At 39.7% G+C, this 17645-nt stretch overlaps 1 protein-coding gene across 9 annotated transcripts in view; it reads left to right on the top strand.

The window, feature by feature from the left end:
* Window positions 1–3536: 3536 nt before the first annotated feature.
* LOC102030177 (interferon-inducible protein AIM2) overlaps window positions 3537–17645 on the top strand; it is a 74572-nt gene continuing 60463 nt past the window's right edge. For all 9 annotated transcript variants that reach the window (XR_001236917.1, XR_001236920.1, XR_001236919.1 and 6 more), the window contains exon 1: window positions 3537–3723. The gene's annotated coding sequence lies outside the window, so the exon portion shown is untranslated. The remainder of the gene's footprint in view (window positions 3724–17645) is intronic.

Below are 17645 nucleotides of genomic sequence, written 5' to 3'. Positions count from 1 at the left end.
GACAGCCCCTAGGTTCAAAGTTTAATCCCCAGTTGAAAAAAAGAAAGATAAAAGAGGCATTTCTTGCTTTCACTGTCTCTTCTGTTCTCAAACTATTCCAGTGAAGGAAGAGCAGACCCTGGGAGCCTTGCCTTTCTTGAAGAGTTCCGGTTTGATAGGTAATGCCTGATGCAGAGTCCCCAGAGCCACAGCTGAGCAAGGAAGCCATAGGCCTGTGAACGAGAAATAATTGTTGTTCTAAGCCACTCACATTTTGATTGCTTGTTACTGCAGCAAAAGTTGATTAATAAACCCATCACATGCTATGAAGGAACACAAAAACATAAAATAGTATATTGATGAATTGTGCAAATGACTACCACATTGCTTTTATTTGCCCGTTTAAAAAATTGACTCATACTATTTGTATGTGTTTATGGAGTACAGTATGATCATTTATCCCATGTATATAATTGTGTGGTGATTAAGTCATGGTAATTGGCATTTCCATCTTCCAAAACATTTATCATTTCTACACACTGTCTTTTAAAGAAGGAACTGTTGTAAGTACTGAAGAAGATTGTGGGCTCATAATGGAGGAGGACTGACACCAGCAGAAATTGCTTTTTATCATCCTGAAATAATTGATTGCAGGGAGAATTACCAATGAAGTTTGGAATCATTAGGCGCAAAGAAGCTATGAAGTAGACTATTTAGATGAGCCCAAAGTGTCACCTGACAGACTGCTTGCTCTTTGCCTTGGTATCACATTCTTTGAAATGGAGAGAGCTGTCATCATCAAACTGCCTCCCTGACAGCAGGTGACTGGGCCCTGTGTGCCTGCTGAGGGGACCTAAGGCACAGCAATGCTTTTGAAAGTTCTTCCCTGAGATGCTTCATCTGTGCCTAGTTGAGACCTTAGCTCAGGATCACAATACACATGAGGCACATGCTAAACAATGCCAACAGAAACAATTGGGAGACTGGTAATTTTTCAAGGCTGCTGTCCAAGCCTTTTTTAAAAGCCTTGGTCATAGGTTAAAAAAATATCAGTATGTGGTTTGTTCTAGTTTGGTTTAAAATAAAAAAAAAAAAGATGCCAAAGAATTCAGTGCAATACGTGGGACTTGATGGGCTCATGGGCCTCTAGTTTGAAAAAGCTAACTAGAAAATAAGTGTGTTGTTAAATCTGGGAAATATTTAAATATGGCTAGGTGTTGGATAACCTTAGCATATTTTTGGTATTTCTGGGTGTGATAAAGGTATTAAAGCTATCTAGGAGATCATTCTTAATTTAGTAACTATATCCTGACACATGTAGTGCTAAGTAGCATGATCTCTAACCCAGTTTCAAGTGGTTCAGCTATACATTTATGCAGAAACACAAACATATAGTACATATAATATTTGTAAGTAATGCAAAAATATTAACTTTTCTTGAACCTACATGATGGATATGTGAGTGTACCTTATTTTATTGCTTCAGATTTAAATTTGACAATTTTCATAATAAAAATGTTGGAAAGAAAATAAAGGAAATCACTGTGTAGGGTGGGGGAAGGGTGTGGGTGTGAAATTCAAACCAGTGCTCAGAATAGCATCCTGATCCAGAAGTCTAGCAAGAGGAACATGGCCTCAATTCATTTTCTGCTTTTAAAAAATTTTTATTTGTACATTCTTGCAGTACATAATTGCTTGCATTCATCATGGGGAGTTGGTATATGTATGGAACATATTTTAACTCTTTTCACCTCTCACCTCTCCCTCTCTAGGTCCCCTTCTCATTTGCAAAAGAACTATCAGTTTGTTTTCTTTTCCTTCTTCTGAGCTATTTTACTGCTGGAGTCTGAGCCTAAATGGTTGCTCTTGACCTTCTGCTTTCTTCATAGTTTTCCTTTTGTACAATGAACCATCCATTGATTTAAGGCATGAGCTCAGTAATCACACTTGACTGGACTTGGATCCCACTTGGAGGAACCATATTTCTTGGAGAGCTTCACAAAGCACCAAAAAAACAACATTTCCCAGCCAGATGTGGTGGTAGAAACCTGTAATTCCAGTGCTCTGAAAGGCTGAGGTGGGAGGATCACGAGTTGGAGCCCTGTCTGTGTAACTTACCAATTGTGCGAGACCCTGTGTCAGAATAAAAAATAAAAACAGGGCTTGGGATGCAGCTCAGTTTGAAGACCCTGGGTTCAATCCTCAGTACCACAGAAATTCCTCTCTGTACAAATTACTTTTGATGTATTATTAGTTTTCCTATATTCCTACCTCTTTTGCCAAGGAGCTGTTTCTTTTCTTCCCTGAAGTTATTTTCATTTTTGCTCTGGAGTTCATCCTTTTTGATGCCTTCAGAATCTTGATCTGATTTTCTCTTAAATTTATCCTTGTTGTAATTTTTATAACTCCTGGCCTTCAACCTAATGTTCACACACACACACACACGCACACACACACACACACACACACACACACACATTCTCTCTCTCACATGCAGGTGAACATACACACCTACACATCTTTCATCTGCATTTACAAAAAGCTTTTTTTTCCTACCTCTTCTCCCAGCCTTTCAAACTGTGTTGACCCAGCTCTATTCTTTCCTTGACAGCTAAATTTCTCTTAACCACAGTCTACACAAGTTATTGCTATTTTTTGGCCACTTACTTATTATTTTCATTCATTTATGAAAGCTCTCAGTAAAGTCACAAAAAATTCTTAAAAATCAGATTTAATTTTCTATTTTTCTTTTATATCAGCACCTCTTCCTTTTAAAAGTTGCTCCCCGTAGCATCCAGGGGACCTTATTACGGTTGCATAAGAGTTCCTAATGCCTGTGACGTTGGAAAACTTGAGGTGCACAGGCCTTCTCTGAGCAGCACTGGTCACTTTACTGTTCTTACCGAACCCTTTCCCTGCAAAACCAAGGCCACAGAGATTCTGTTAACCCAGGCTGCTGTCTTCCTCGTGCTTCTGTTTACCTCCTTCTTTAGGCTCATGTGTCCCTTTTCCATTCTGTGGACTGATACTTGGATTCCTTCTCAGCATGTCCCTCCTACTGACCACCTGTCTGGGGTGTTTTCTGACCTTTGGCTTGTGCTCCTCTGATTATGCAGTTGCTCTGCTTCCTTATGTGTAGGAGACATGTCCCAAGACCTCAGTGGATGCCTGAAATCACACATAGGACTGAGCCCTATATGTACTAAATGATTCTTATACACACACGTATGATAGTTAGGTGTGCTAGTTCAGTCTATAAGTTAAGCACAGTAAGAGATTAAAAACAATAAGTTATAATGGAATAGTACAATTATAACAACATGTGGTAGTAAAAGTCATGTCAGTGTGATCTCCAGCTCACCGTTTGATCAGGGGATTACTGTACTATCTTTTGTTCACTACTGGAAGTTCTGAATACCCTCAAACTGTGAGAAAGAAAATAAAGGAAGAACATTTGGCTTTTAGTTTCCTATACCTAAAATGTCTTTGGCTGAGATCTCCAGTTGGTCGGACAAAAAGGAAACTGAAACCTATCTTTTGTGGGTGGAGCCCACTAATCCTGTACCCTTTCTCAGTGCTCAAACTTGTTAATGCTACTCTGTCCTCAAAATCCTTCAGAACCTCTTCTGATCATATTCCACCACTAATGAGCGAAGAGCTCTGTCTGATGCGTGTTTCTACTCAGATTTATTCCTGAAAGTCTGACTTCAGAACTAGGCTGCTGTGGTAAAAGATTCCAGTGAGGTAAGGCCTGTGGGAAGTTTTCTGGAAAAAAGCTCTGGGAACCAGTTGCTAATCAGAAAATTAGGAGAAAATAGTAGGTAGGTGTTTCTATGGTGAAAAGATTATTGACTGTATTCCAGAAAGGGAAAAGCTATAGGTAACCTGATTTAAAAACCTTCGGTTGATGGAGGGAATAAAAGTCCTTTTTTATTTCACCACAACTGAGATCTTAACAAAGGGAAATGCATTTGGCTGCAGCAGGAATTAGAATATATTGTTCTGAGAGTTGACCCAGACTGAGTCTAAAAGGAATTTTGATTCTCTGGGTGTGTTGGACTGCAGGTGTCTTATTGATGTGAATTTATATTTAGAAGATGGCTTTTGATTTTGAGCTGAAGGAGAGAGAAACACAGGGGTCAGAGAGCTGTTCTAAAATAAAAGATAAGAACAATAGTGTGATCAAATGCCTATGATGTAACATTGGGCTGAAAATATCAGAAAGAAAAAATTTTATTTTCTAATATCCTTGTAGTTTAAAAAATGTCTAGCAAATATGCTCTCACTCCATGAAGTCAGATATTTAAGTGGTATGGTTTTAATTTTTTTCTGTTTATTTTAATTTCTATTTCCTTTAGTTGATTAGATATCAGAAAATTTATTTAGCTGATTTAAGTTTGGACCCCACTTTTTCCACAGTCATAGCTAAAGTCCTAGGTCTAAGGGAATATGATAACTATTCTTTGCAATTATTGAGATAATTTGCATAAACAGATTGGGTATAAGATAGATACTTCTAAGTATTATGTCAGATCAGAGTTGATAATTATGTTGTTCAATTTTTCTGTGATTTCTTTAAAAATATTTGGCTGCTTCAACCATAATTTATTGAAAAAATGTGCTATAGACTCTCACTGTCAGGGAAAATTTGTCAGTTTATTAGTGGAGGTCTATCAGTTTTTGTTTATATCTGTTGAATCTGTTTAATGAGATACATATAGGTTTAGAATTATAATACTACTTTTTGAACTTTAATGTTCTGTCACTCATGATGTTATTTGTTTCAAAGTCATCACCTATTATTAACATAGATATACTAGCTGTTTGTCAACATCTGACAAATGAGTATCTTCACATTATTTTTTAATACTTTGATATTTTTATGTTTTCATAAACAGTACAAAATCACTACACTTAGTTTTAATCCAATTAATATTCTAACTGAAGAGTTAATTTATATTTATTAGGTTAATTGATAGATTTAGATTTTGTGTTAGTATCTTTCTTAGCTTTCTATTTCTTTTTTTTATTTTAAAGAGTAAAAGGAGGATAACGTAGTAATAGAGGGGCTTACTGAATTACAGACAAAGTGGTAGGAAATTATCAATGGTTGTTGTTTTGCATATTGTTATCTACAAGATAGTTTCTCAGGAAAACAAATAGACAATATAGTGAGCTACAGACAAAAGTGGTAGGTTGTTGTCAATGGTTGTTGTACTATACTTTGTTATCTTCAAAGTGGTTTCTAAAGAAAATAAATAGAGGTATACATGAGTGACCAATTAAATATTCATTGACTATTCTCAATGGTTGTTGTAGGAAACACATAGTAATAAACATACATCCATTTACGAAATAGCATAGGAACAATACAAACATTACAGAGTTATGGACAGATTAGTAGGAAAATATTAATGGCTGCTGTAATATATGGTGGTATCTTCAAAGTTGCTTCTCAGGAAGACAGAGATGCACAAGAAAGATCTAACAAGAAGTTATAGCCTAAGAGTTGTGAAAAATAGTGGATTACCTCCTCACCAGTGACTCCTTCCACTGAGGTGTGACGGCTGGAAGAAAGGCCAGGATTGAAAAGAAGGACTGAGAGACTTGCACCTGTGTCTAGCAACAGGCTGTTTTCTTTTTCCTCTATAGTCATGATTACCTGGGGCTCCTCCATGGAGATGACAGTCTGGCCAGAGGGAGAAAGCAGAGTATGCCCCAGGCCCTCTCATTCCTGTTGGACTGACTGGTAGGATGGGTCTGAGCTCTGGGGCCTCCGCTTCAGATGGCAGACCAATCTCCAGTGGTCACCTTTGCATTCAGGGCATGGCCCAGGGGGCTTCTTAGGGCAGTCCCTCTTGAGGTGGCCTGGCTTTTAACAGTGGTAGCACAGGAATGTAGTCATTGAGTTCTTCTTGGGGCCCCAAGAATCAGACTTAGGGTCTGTTTCTCTTGGTGCTGCAGCAAAAGCAGCTGCTTTTTCTCGGTCTCTTTGTTTTCTCTCCTTGGCCTCCTCCTTGTCATGGCTATAGAATACTGAGGAGGCAATCCTTACTAACATCTCAAGTAAGCCATCTAGGGTGAAAGCCAGTTTTTGTAGCTTTTCCTCGCCAGTCTCCCAACGCACTGAGACCCTGCAACCACTTAGTGTCCTCTCCCCAACCGTCTGCACAGGCAGCAGGAATCTTAGTGCAGACCTCTCCGGAGCTCCATGTGCTCCTCCACCACAGCCTGTACTGTCAGGGGAAGAATGGCTTCCAGGGTGTCTCCCCAGGTGTTAGGTAAGGTCCTCCTGGTTTCTAGCTTCCAAACGGCTCTCATGACCCCAGTCAACTAGACCTCTGAGTCTTCGGGTGTAGTCTGTATTCTTGTGTTCTCCAAATCCTTGTTCAGCAGCTGCTCCTCTGCTGACTCTGGACCTTTCTGGTTCTCAACGGCAGGGGCAAGAGCGACCCATTGTGTGGCATGTGTTCCCAGGGGTTTCTCCATGTTGGGATAATTCACGTACAGCCCCGGGCGGGCCTCCACGGCCGGCGCGTGGCGGGCCAACTGTGTCATTGCTTCTCTGAGCCATGATAGTTCTCACCGTGCGGTGGTGGCTGGACTAATGGCTGCCTCCCGGGTGCCTGCGCAGCTGGGGTCCGGCTCAAAGGCTGGAGCTTCCTGCTGCGTGGCTTCCCGAGCGCCGGCGGCCCGCCTCCCTCTATTTCTTTTTCTATGTTTGCTTTCTTCTTAAAATTTTTAGGATTAGGATTAATGTGTGTCTGTGTTTCTCCCTTGATCTTTGTGTCCTGAATTTTGTGGGGATGCCATTTTCTTAAAGTCCAGAAAATTTCTTCCAAAGGAAAATTTTAAAGCAAATACTTAGAAACAAGTTTTCTGTCTGTTCGAGGTGAACTCAGCATAAAATTAACCTCTTCCATGTGAATAGTTCCTGGCGTTTAATACATTCACAATATTGTAGAACCACCATCTGTATCTAGCTCCAAAATATAACCAGTTTCTCTTGTTCTGTAATGTATGTTACTGGGCCAGAAGCCAGTTTGTCTTAACTTCAAAAAAGAAGAACTCCAACTTGGCGTCATTCCCTTTGATATTAGAATAAGAACCAGCCTAATCTGAGTAAATTAATGTGCCCAGCCCTGCCTGATCTCATTGTGGTTGTTGTGAGCTAGTGCTTAACGAGTATAGCTTTGCCTAACTGAGATGAGCTTTATCCTATTAACTATTATTATAGTTGCTGAATAATGGATTACCAGAAAGCCACTGCCAGTAAAGGCTGTTAGTAAAGCTCTACTTCCTCCACCACAACCTAGAGTACTTTACAGGGAGGACAGATAATTCCCTAGACAGTAAACAGAATGTGATAGTGAAGGCGCCTGTGCCCTGCCCCACCCCTAACTCTTCCCTCCTGCTTTCTAAACATGCGCATTGTAGAAAAGGGAAGATGTGAACAGTTGACACTTTGCCATAGAAAAATCAATACACATACAGTTCAATCTCAGTTTTCTGCTTGGTGCAAAGGCTCTGTTTCTCTAAGCTGGAGGGAAGGGAATTGGGGGAGATGTAATATCTTTTTGTTTTAGCTGAACAAATTTTGGGTAGCAGTTATCTAGTAGTACAGATTGCTTTTATCATTTCTCTCAGGCTCTTGCACTCTGGCAATGAATTGACTAGTGATTTAGTTTTTTTGTGTATGTGTTCGGATCTTTTCATTTGTCTCTGTATTCACAGATAATTGGCTACAAAGCTGGAGCAGTGTATCAGGAGTTAGTAACTAGGTTAAATTTTAAGCTAGAAATCTACATATTTTTAAAATGGCACTTTGAGATCCAGAGACCTGGGGGTACCAGGGCACAGTGAGAGACTAGGGAACATGGAATTTTGCCTTTTGCACATCAGTAATGCTTCTAATATAAAACAAGCTTAAAAATTCAGTCTGACTATGGCCACATAGTTCTACACCACAGGAGGGTGGGAGCTCATATTCTTGTTTTCAGAATAAGAAGTCATGGGATAGCTCCTGAGAAAAGCCCTGAGGCACAGCTATATGGAGGTAGGTCTGGGTCTCAGCTGCCTACCCAGGTATCTGGAAAGAGGCTAAAGAGGAGACCTCAAGGGTTGTGTTAATTTCTGTCGTACAGGCTGGTCACTGATACCTGTGTGACATGGTTTAACAAAGGCATCTGCTCTCCTGAACAAGTAACTTGGAGACTTATTGAGCCATTCTGTTTTTAAGACCTCCTGCAAATGAAAACAATTTCATCCTTTTTTTCTCCACTGGCAACTGAAGTAGCTGATCTCAGGGAATTTTTTCAGTCCTTGAAGGTCTGAAGCAAATTGGTAAAGCACTGAGAAGATATCAGCTTGCCTATATTCAAGTACGGACTCCATCATTTATAAGCTCAATTGTTTTATTTGACTTTATTTCTTTTTCATTATTTTTATCACCACTCAAAAATAAATTTTTAATTGTTTTTACCACTACAATATAAGTTCCAACCAAGGATGGAGTTCATTTGCCTGTTCTGAATTGTATCTCTCTTGCCTACTATAGAGTCTGGCACATCGTTATTTGTATTTATTACACTAGGATGATTTCTTTTTAATTTTTGTTATGTTATCATAAGGAACTCTGAAGTAAACATTTTTAGGTATTACTTAGACTTAATTCCAATGTGAACAGTTCTTGAAGTTTTTCATAAACTACATGTCTTGAGTGTAATTATCATGCCAAACAGGTATCTACCTATTATGACTCAGTATGTCATAAAATTTGCTTTCTAGGTTGTCCTGGAAAATCCCTAGTATTTGTGGTTTTTCACATTGCTAATTTAGTAGGTATATAATAGTAGCTATAATTTCATTAATTTCTAGTTTTTGATAATGTTTTCTGATGGCATTTCTATGCTTCATCTAATGGAGGAATCTATGCTTCCTCTAATAGAGGAAGAGAAACAGCATTGCTTCCATTTCTCTATACTTGATTACTTTAGACACATTTGGTATTATGGATCTTTACATATTTGATTATTAAAGAAAAGATGTTCACAGCATTAAGTTGAGGGGTAAAATATGTAAGAGGCACTCACACCACTCTGTGTTGTCTTTTGTGTATCTTGTCCTTTTTTTAAAGTCTAAGTGAGGACATCACTAAGGTCAGAGTAGGGAGAACCTTGGCTGATTTTTCTTTTTCCATAGAACATGCCTCTTTGCAGGTTCCTACTTAGTTCCAGAGTGAAAAAAGGCCAGAGAGCTTTCTAGAGAAGATGAGGAGACCTACCTGAGCACCAGAATTTGAAAGATAAGCAGTTCTGCCTGCTGGTGTGAGTGTGCAAGGGAGGCAGGAGGGACACATGGGTGAGAAGCCTGGCAGAAGGTGACCCAAAGCACTGATGACTGGCATTCAGTGGACAGTAAGAGACTTGAGTGAACTAAAAACTAAAAACCACAACACCAAAAAAATTGGCTTCTACAGGCATTTGATGATATTTTCATTTCTGTTTGGTTGTAAAAGGCCCAGGCATGGCATAGCAGTTTTACAAAATTCTCTGGGACCCAGGATATCTCCACTTCGTAATACTTGGCATATGCTTCATACCTTATGCAAAATGGTTCCTTCAGTTCTATATTAGGGTCCTCTTCCAGGCAGGGAAAATAGACTAACAAAAAATCAAAGGACAAAAGGCTCCTCTGTGTCTTCACCCACCACTTACAAGCTCTCCTAGAAGGCCTGCCTCACAGCTCATATTTGTGGCATGAGGGAAGTGGCTCTCCTGTTTATCAGGAGGTACTCTGTTTCTCTCTCTCTCTCTCTCTCTCTCTCTCTCTCTCTCTCTCTGTGTGTGTGTGTGTCCTCTGTCTTTTCTCTCCTTTTGCATATGAAGTGGGCACATTGAGATCGCATAGGATGTTTTAGAAAGGAGATTTAATACATATTCCATTGTCTTTGGTGGCACTGGACAGCCACAGAATCCAAGTCAAAAGAGTTTGTCTGCCTCTGACTCCTCATCTCATCTCCATGGAAGTGAGTGAGGCATAAGGTAAGGTTTAAAGTAATCAATAAACATTAAAATGTGGGAAGAGTTGGAGATGATGAAATAATTTGGACAATGCAGAGTGGTGATAGAAATACAGCATTGTGCATATGTTTCATGCTGCCAAATTGTACATCTACAAATGGCGAAAATAATAGCTATTGCATGTGTGTTCTCACAATTAAAAACAGAAGAGTCCCCATGTCCTTCCTTGGTCATCCTCCTGTTCCTCTTCTGAAGGATTGAAAAGAATTTTTCCTGGATGATGACCTTGGGTTACAGATTCACTCCAGCTGTCAAGGTCCAGCAAATTCACTAAAGGCGTCAAGCTGGTCTGCTTCATGACATTTGAGGCAACTTTCCATACAAGTTACAGCATAGGAAACATGAGAGTTTTTGGAGTTCAGATTGGCCAAAGCAGCAGGCATTTAATGACTATAAAAATCTAAACCTAATCTAGTTTCAACCTCTGGGTATACTACTTTTTTAATATCTTTAATCATGATGTGTCAATTTGGTTAGATTAAGAATCATCTAGAAGGTTAGTAAACACACTTCTGAGTGGGTTTAAGAGGTGTTTTCAGAGATGCTTATGATTGGCATGTGGGCCAGCAAACAGGAGGGAAGACCCACCCCCAAAGTGGGTGGCATCACCCAATAAGCTTGTAGATCAGGTGGAATAAAAAAGGAAGAAAGAGGAAGTCGGCTTGCCTTCTTGAAATCTTCATTTGTCTTAAACTGCTGGATTTTTTTGCTCTTGTTTCCTGAGGAAATAACTCCAGTTTCTTCAGCTTCCAAAGCAACCCACACCAGTGACTCTCCAGGGAGCTCTGAGGTATTCCATGTTGGACTGGTGCTGCTTCTTTGGTCTGTCTTGTGGTGTAGCTTCCAGCTTCTTAGGCTGAGCATTTACGGCATCCTCCTGCTCTTCTGCATGCACTCAGCCATTGTGGCTCTCCCAGCACTGCTCTTGTAAGCCTAATATTTATTAGATAATTGCATAATATATATATTCTATCTCTCTTTCAATTCTGTTGCTCTAGAGAACCACAAACAATATATCTCTTTTTTCAGTATTTTTCCACTTAGACCACTTAGCCCAGTTTCAGAAACAGTGAGACTCTGTTCTAGGTGTGACTTCCTGTTGTGCCTTTAAAATAAAGTCCAGCACAAGATAATAGCTTAAAAGTGGGCTCGCCAATCATCATCGTGGTGCATAGCTCATGACTTATTCTAGTGTAGTTATTAGTAACATCTCTTTGACTCTTATGTATTCTGGTTTGGACAATAAATGTCACAGCCTTTGTACTTCTAAGATCCTGCAAGATCTATCTGTCCTACCACCCAGTACACTTCTCTGACTTCTATTGTTCACCTCCTTGCTTTGCTGCAACCACACTGGGTCTCCATGGTTACTGAAAGTCATAGGTAAGTTTTCTTTTTCTAGAAGGTTCTTTCCAGAATCTGCATAACCCACTCCTTCACATTGTCAGGGGGCCAAGATCTCCAACTGCCTGCCTGAGGGGTACAGTGAAGGGTAAAATGAGAAACACAGCCAGTTTAGTAGTATGTGAAAGAGAGGCCAAGAGGTCAGTGCCTCAGGATGGACAAAGACAAAGACCTCTTCCGCTGGCCCACTTTTATTAACCAGTGCAGGAGGAGGGGTAGTACGTGATTCCAGGAGCAGTAATGGCCATTATGGTGGGATAATAAAGGAACAAAGAACTCTTGTGAGAGATGGGGTTAATAAAGAAACTCTTTTATTCCCCCAAGCAAAACTTTTACTACTGCTACCACATTCTTATAAAGATCTTCGTCCTCAGCATGTCTTACCCTGTCCTGTGAGCACCACAGTTTCTGCAGCTGTAGGATTCAGCTGTGACCACAAGAAAGTGGGGAGTTTCCACTTTCTGATCAAGGTCACAGGGCAGGACAAAGATGGCCTCGGAAGTCCACTACACTCAATTTATAATTCGTGGTCCCCAACATCACTTTATCTTCTTAATGCTTAAATGTTACCTTCTCCATGTGACAGAGTCTGACTACCTGATTGGAAGTGCATCATCTAGTTCCAAGTCCTGATCCTCCTTACCCTGCTCCAGTGGTTCTTATTTCAGTAACATATGTATTTGTTGAATGAATGAATCTAAGAATGAGTGAAATGTTTCCTGATCTGTGCCCCATTTCCTCAAAGACGTGCTCGTGAAGTGTTCATAGCTGGTAATGACCTATTGGTTTATCCTTCAACTATCTTTCACATTTTTATTTTTCAAAGAAGTAGTGGAATTTTTTTACAGCATAGGATGTGACTGTTTTATCTCAGACCAGTTAAGGGGAAATTTAAGAAGTCCAGGATGAGGATCCTTAGAAACAATCCCACAGAGACAATTGTATTTTTTTTTTTTTTTTTTTTTAGTAGCAGTTGTATGTTTTGTCTGGGAGGAAAGCTAATCCTGCAGTAATGGTTCTAAAAGTAGAAGATAATGACATTAGCACAGTGCTCTGTAATTTACAGAGCTCTGTGTATCCTGGTATCTTATTTAGTCCTCATGATACTACTTTCTATTATCCCTATTTAATTGATGGGGAAATAGCCCAGGGAAACTAATGACTTTCTGAAAGGCATAAGGGTTGATTCTGTGGCAGAGCTTCTTTACACTTATGCCTTGATGCCTCATTCTTATTAAAGCTCCTTTCTAAATTGTGTCAGATACCCTTTTATTAGTTGTGTCTTTTGGAATCTTGTAAGAGAAGAATGTACTCAAGTGACAGAGAGTGCCTGGCTCACAGATGTGAAAGGACTTCATTGGGGCCTATTACAGAGCCAGACACCATGGTAGAAAGACCTTGGGTGTTTTTTATCTATATCCAAATGGACATCTGATTCCAGGCTTTCCTGAAAGAAAGAAAAATTCTATCTGATATTTCACAGTCTCTTCCTGTATCTTGCTGTCCCCACACCATGACAGCTCTAAACATAATAATATAATAATAGCATATATTGAACACACCAGGTATCATGAACTATTCATAAATTAAATGCATTAAGCGTAATTCACTTATATCTCAACCAACTCTGTGTAGTAGGTACTATTAGGCAACTTTTCATAAAAGACCTGGAAAACGCATTTGAGCCCATTTTATGTCAGAAAGTTGTAGAAGTGGAGTTTAAACCCTAGTAGTTCATACTCCCAAAGAACACTATCCAACAGAAATATAGTGTGAACACAGGTATAGTTTTAGTTTTTTTAAAAAAGTAAAAAGAAACAAGTGAAGCCAATTTAATAATATGTTTGATTAAACTCAGTATAATCAAAATATTATCACTTCAGTACAGAATTACCATAAACATTAGCAAGTTGGTTTACAGTTTATAGTCTTCCAAATGTTGGACATACTCTAATCTTATAGCACATCTAATTCTGGTGGTAAATTTTGATCAGAAACATTTAATCTATTTACATTTAATAAAATATACGTTTGAAAAAGGAGGTTTATATATTCAGGTAATTTGTCATACTTATTTTCCAGTAACATAATTGAGTATGAGATTTACATGAAGTACATTATAAAATGCAGCTCTTTAACTACACATTTAGAATGTTCAAGAGCCATGTCTGACTTTGGTTGCCTTTGTGGGCAGCCTTGCTCTGGAGCCCACACCTACCACATTGACGCCATATTGCTTTAGTTACGTGGGAAGATGTCCTGTTTTCACACTAGCTCTGCCCCACTTCCCCTATGCTGATATAGTGTCTTCCCATCTTCTCCTGTGAGTTTTTCAGATCATGTCATTCAGCCCATAGTACTGGCAGTTCATCCTCATATGAAGCATTAGTATTCAAATACCCTGGCCTACATAGATGAAAAGTTTTGCAAAACAAAACAAACCAAAAGCAAAGCAAAGCAAAGCAAAGCAAAGCAAAGCAAAGCAAAGCAAAGCAAAGCAAAGCAAAGCATGTTTGGTGCCCATATTAGTACTGCTTAATAAAGAAGAAAATTTGGGATGAGATAGAGATATATGTTGCCTATCCTACAGGGAAATAGGGTTTTGTCAACTTTCATTGCTTAGTTTTCCATGATAGCTTTTGCAGTTATTTTTGAAGTCCTCTCATATCCTTTTGTCACTGTGAATGAATTTGAGAGAGAGAGAAATGAATTATAGAAAATTGAAAAGAGAAAAACTAGACCTAGAAATTTGTTTTAAATGCTTTGGATTTGTGCTTCAGGAAGCCTACTGAGGAGAAAACTAAGAGAGAGGTGAGATCTGCAAGTCAGTTGAAAGGAGGAGATTCATGAAAATAAAGTCTGAAGAATGAGAACAGGGCCTGGGGTACCGGGACCAGAAGTCAGGGACACTTTCCACAGCTACAGGACTCACCAGAGTTACTCACATGTTTCCCTGGGACCAGTGTACTAGGCCTGGACTCCCCCACCAAGACTACTGATTACAGCCAATCAGCCCTCTACTTGCTTTCATTGTGGGCCACTTAGATTCCTTAGCTACCACCTAACTGGGCACATAGATTTTTCATAAGAGGCTATTTTCTCTTGTGTTCTAACCGTGGTAAACACTAACTTGGCAGTAAAGGTTGTTTTATTCACCTCACTCATACATGGTAGACCCAGCACTAAAAGTAATGCATTGCAGAGAATGGAAAACTCCCTCCATCTTCTCTTGATCAGGTGGAGAGAGGAAGTGGCCTAGAGTAGGTCCTGGTCTTGTGACTATTGTTCTCCTTCTCTCTGAGCAGCACATGATAACTGCTCACATGATATTTGTCAGGCAAGTCTCAGCTTAGACTGTTGATACTAAGCAAGGGCTCTCTGCCTGATGCATGTAAAAGCTGACACTATGGCACTGGGTTTTTGTAAAAGGAAAAAGCTTAATTGAAGGTTTATTAACAAGGAGAGAGGAGGCATCCTCAGATCCATCTTCCCAGCTATGTGGTAGCAAGGGAATCTACATGGCCCACAGTGACGGAAGTAGAGGGCTGATTGACGGCTATCAGGAGTCCTGGTGAAAGAGTCCACTCCTAGTACCTTGGTCTCAGTGGAGCTTGTGAATAACTGGTGGGTCCTGCAGTGGTGGAAAATGTCCCTCACTTCTAGTCCAGGTCCTCCAGGCCCCATTTTGATTCTTCAGGTTCTGTTCCTCAGAGACATACGACTCTGCCAGGCTCTGAAGATCATTTTCAGTCAGGTCCTAGGGATTCACATGTGCATTCTGAAATAAGCTTATAGTTTTTAGGAACAGAAAAGGTTTTAATCTGTGACTTGATTTCACTACTATTAAGAAGGTTTTCCTAGTGCCCATCTCTTCACCACTGTTAGAAGTTTTTCTCTTTAACATCCTGTTTTTCATCACAGCATTTTCACACGGCTGTGATGTGTGTGTGAGTCTCCAAAAGGCCTGGGTGTTAAGTTTTGATCAGCAGCCTGCGGTGCTATTGGGAAGTGGTGGAGCCTTCAGGAGGTGGGGCCAAGTGGAAGAAGTGAGGTCCTTAGGGGCCACTGTCAAAAAGGAGACTTAGGCTGCCACCCTTGCTTTTACTTGCAGCCCCTTGAGGTGAGCAGGTTTCCTCTGCCATGTGTTTTCACCATGATGGTGCCAGGCTACCTCAGGATCAAAGCAACGAGACCAATAGTCATTGATTGAAACCACCAAAGCAGTGAGCTAAAATAAAACTTCCTTCCTTATAAACTGATTATCTCAGGTTTTTTTTTGGGGGAGCAGTACTAGAGATCAATCCCACTGAGTTACATCCCCAGCCCCTTTATTATTTTTTTAATTTTTAGATCAGGTCACATTATATTGCTAAATTACCCAGGCTAATCTCAAACTTGGGGTCCTCCTCCAAAGAGCCAGGATTACAGGCTTGAGCTGCCGTGCCTAACAACCTTAGCCATTTTGTTATAGTCATGGAAAGCCAACTAACACACACCATATTCTCATTGCTGGTTTATGGTTTACTTACTTTTTAAAAATCTTTCTCCTGATCGGCACTACCTAACAGATCTTTGCACAGTGCTACAAATATCCTTTATCTAATACGGCAGACAAATATCCTTTGTCTAAGACAGTAGCCACTAGGTATAGTGAGCATCAAATACTTCAAATGTGTCTAGTGGGATGGAGGAAAATTTTTAAATTTTTATTTAACTTTGATAAATTTTAAATTTGAACAGCCACATTTGGCCAGTGGCAGCTTTATTGGAGAGAACACACAACCCTATATTTAAGCTCCATGATATGAGGGACTATATCCGTACAGCCTTCTGTCATGTTTCTCAGGGCTGACAGTGGGCATGGTGTACGACAGGCATTCAAAGTAAAGAATGTCAGGCATATAATCTGCGGATTGTGCTTCTCAGATGTTGATCTTTTCTGTGATGAGACGAAGGTTGAATGTGAGAAAATTGCATTTCAGAAGGATTTGGATGTCTGACTTGATAAGGTTAAGAGATTTAAATTATTATTACTATGTGTGGGAAAGTTCTCAAATATGAGCTTGTGCTAGCTTAAGGTGGATGAATTTGTGATAGAAATTGCTTATTCTGTCTCAACTTGAGCTATAGCATAGAGAGCTTTCTAAAATGTATGTTTATAAATTGAAGATCTACAAAATGAGGAAAACGAAGGATATCCCTCTTGGGAATGAAACACACTTCAGAATCAAGTGGGTATCTCTTTACTGGCCTTTTGGCTGAATGGTAATAGTGGCTGAAATTCTTGAGTTAGGAAATTGGTTTGACAGGTTAGTGCTGAAAGCTAACACACACTGTGCCATGTAATCAGCACTCTGTACGCATTAATTTATGTGATTCAGCAGCTTTATGAGGTGCACAGTGCTACTATCTCCATCAAACAGAGAACAAATTTTGACCATAGAAGGAGTGACTTAACGTGGTTAATCAACTAACTAGTTCAGTAGGGAAAGTAGAGTTTGAACCCAGCTATTCTGGTTGCAAAATCCATTTTCACTTATATCTTCTCTTAATAACTCATCTTCTCATTTTATCTCTCTCTCTTTCTCCCTCTCTCTCACTCTTTCTGTGCCTATCAGAATACTAAACAGCCTTGCTATGGCTGCAAAACTGTATGTCTGTGTGGTAATAATTTCTTGAAGATGACTCCAATAGCACAGTGGGAGGTGAGGGGACCAGAATGAATGAGCAGTAGGATAAGGTCATTCTGGCCCATTGGGAAAGAACTCACCTTGGAACTGGAAGCCTTTGCTACTTACCTTATTTGGTTATTAAAATTATGTAAATATGCCTATGAAAGTACTTTACAGTATGTAAAGGGTTTCATCTAAGCAGGTGTGCTTGGCTGCCTGAAAAGCTAATGCACTGGCCGAGTGTCCATCAGGGAGTGTCAGGTCTCAGAGATGCCACAGTGGCGGCAGGTGGTAGTTTGCCTGAGTTTGGGAGAAACTCTGCCCTTTCTGTTTCCTGCAGTTTAAGGACTTATTCTCTTGTAGGATGAAAAAGAAGGCAGGAAATGTCTTTCTTTCCAGATTTATCTTTTTTTCTATGCTCTCACATCTTTCTTTCTTTCTTTCTTTCTTTCTTTCTTTCTTTCTTTCTTTCTTTCTTTCTTTCTTTCTTTCTTTCTTTCTTTCTCCC

Source organism: Chinchilla lanigera, unplaced genomic scaffold (assembly GCF_000276665.1).
Source record: "Chinchilla lanigera isolate Chin_1 unplaced genomic scaffold, ChiLan1.0 scaffold00067, whole genome shotgun sequence".
In the NCBI taxonomy this organism is placed as follows: Eukaryota; Metazoa; Chordata; class Mammalia; order Rodentia; family Chinchillidae; genus Chinchilla; species Chinchilla lanigera.
The sequence above is the reverse complement of the archived record's forward strand: the minus strand, read 5'-3'. Positions and strand labels throughout refer to the sequence as shown.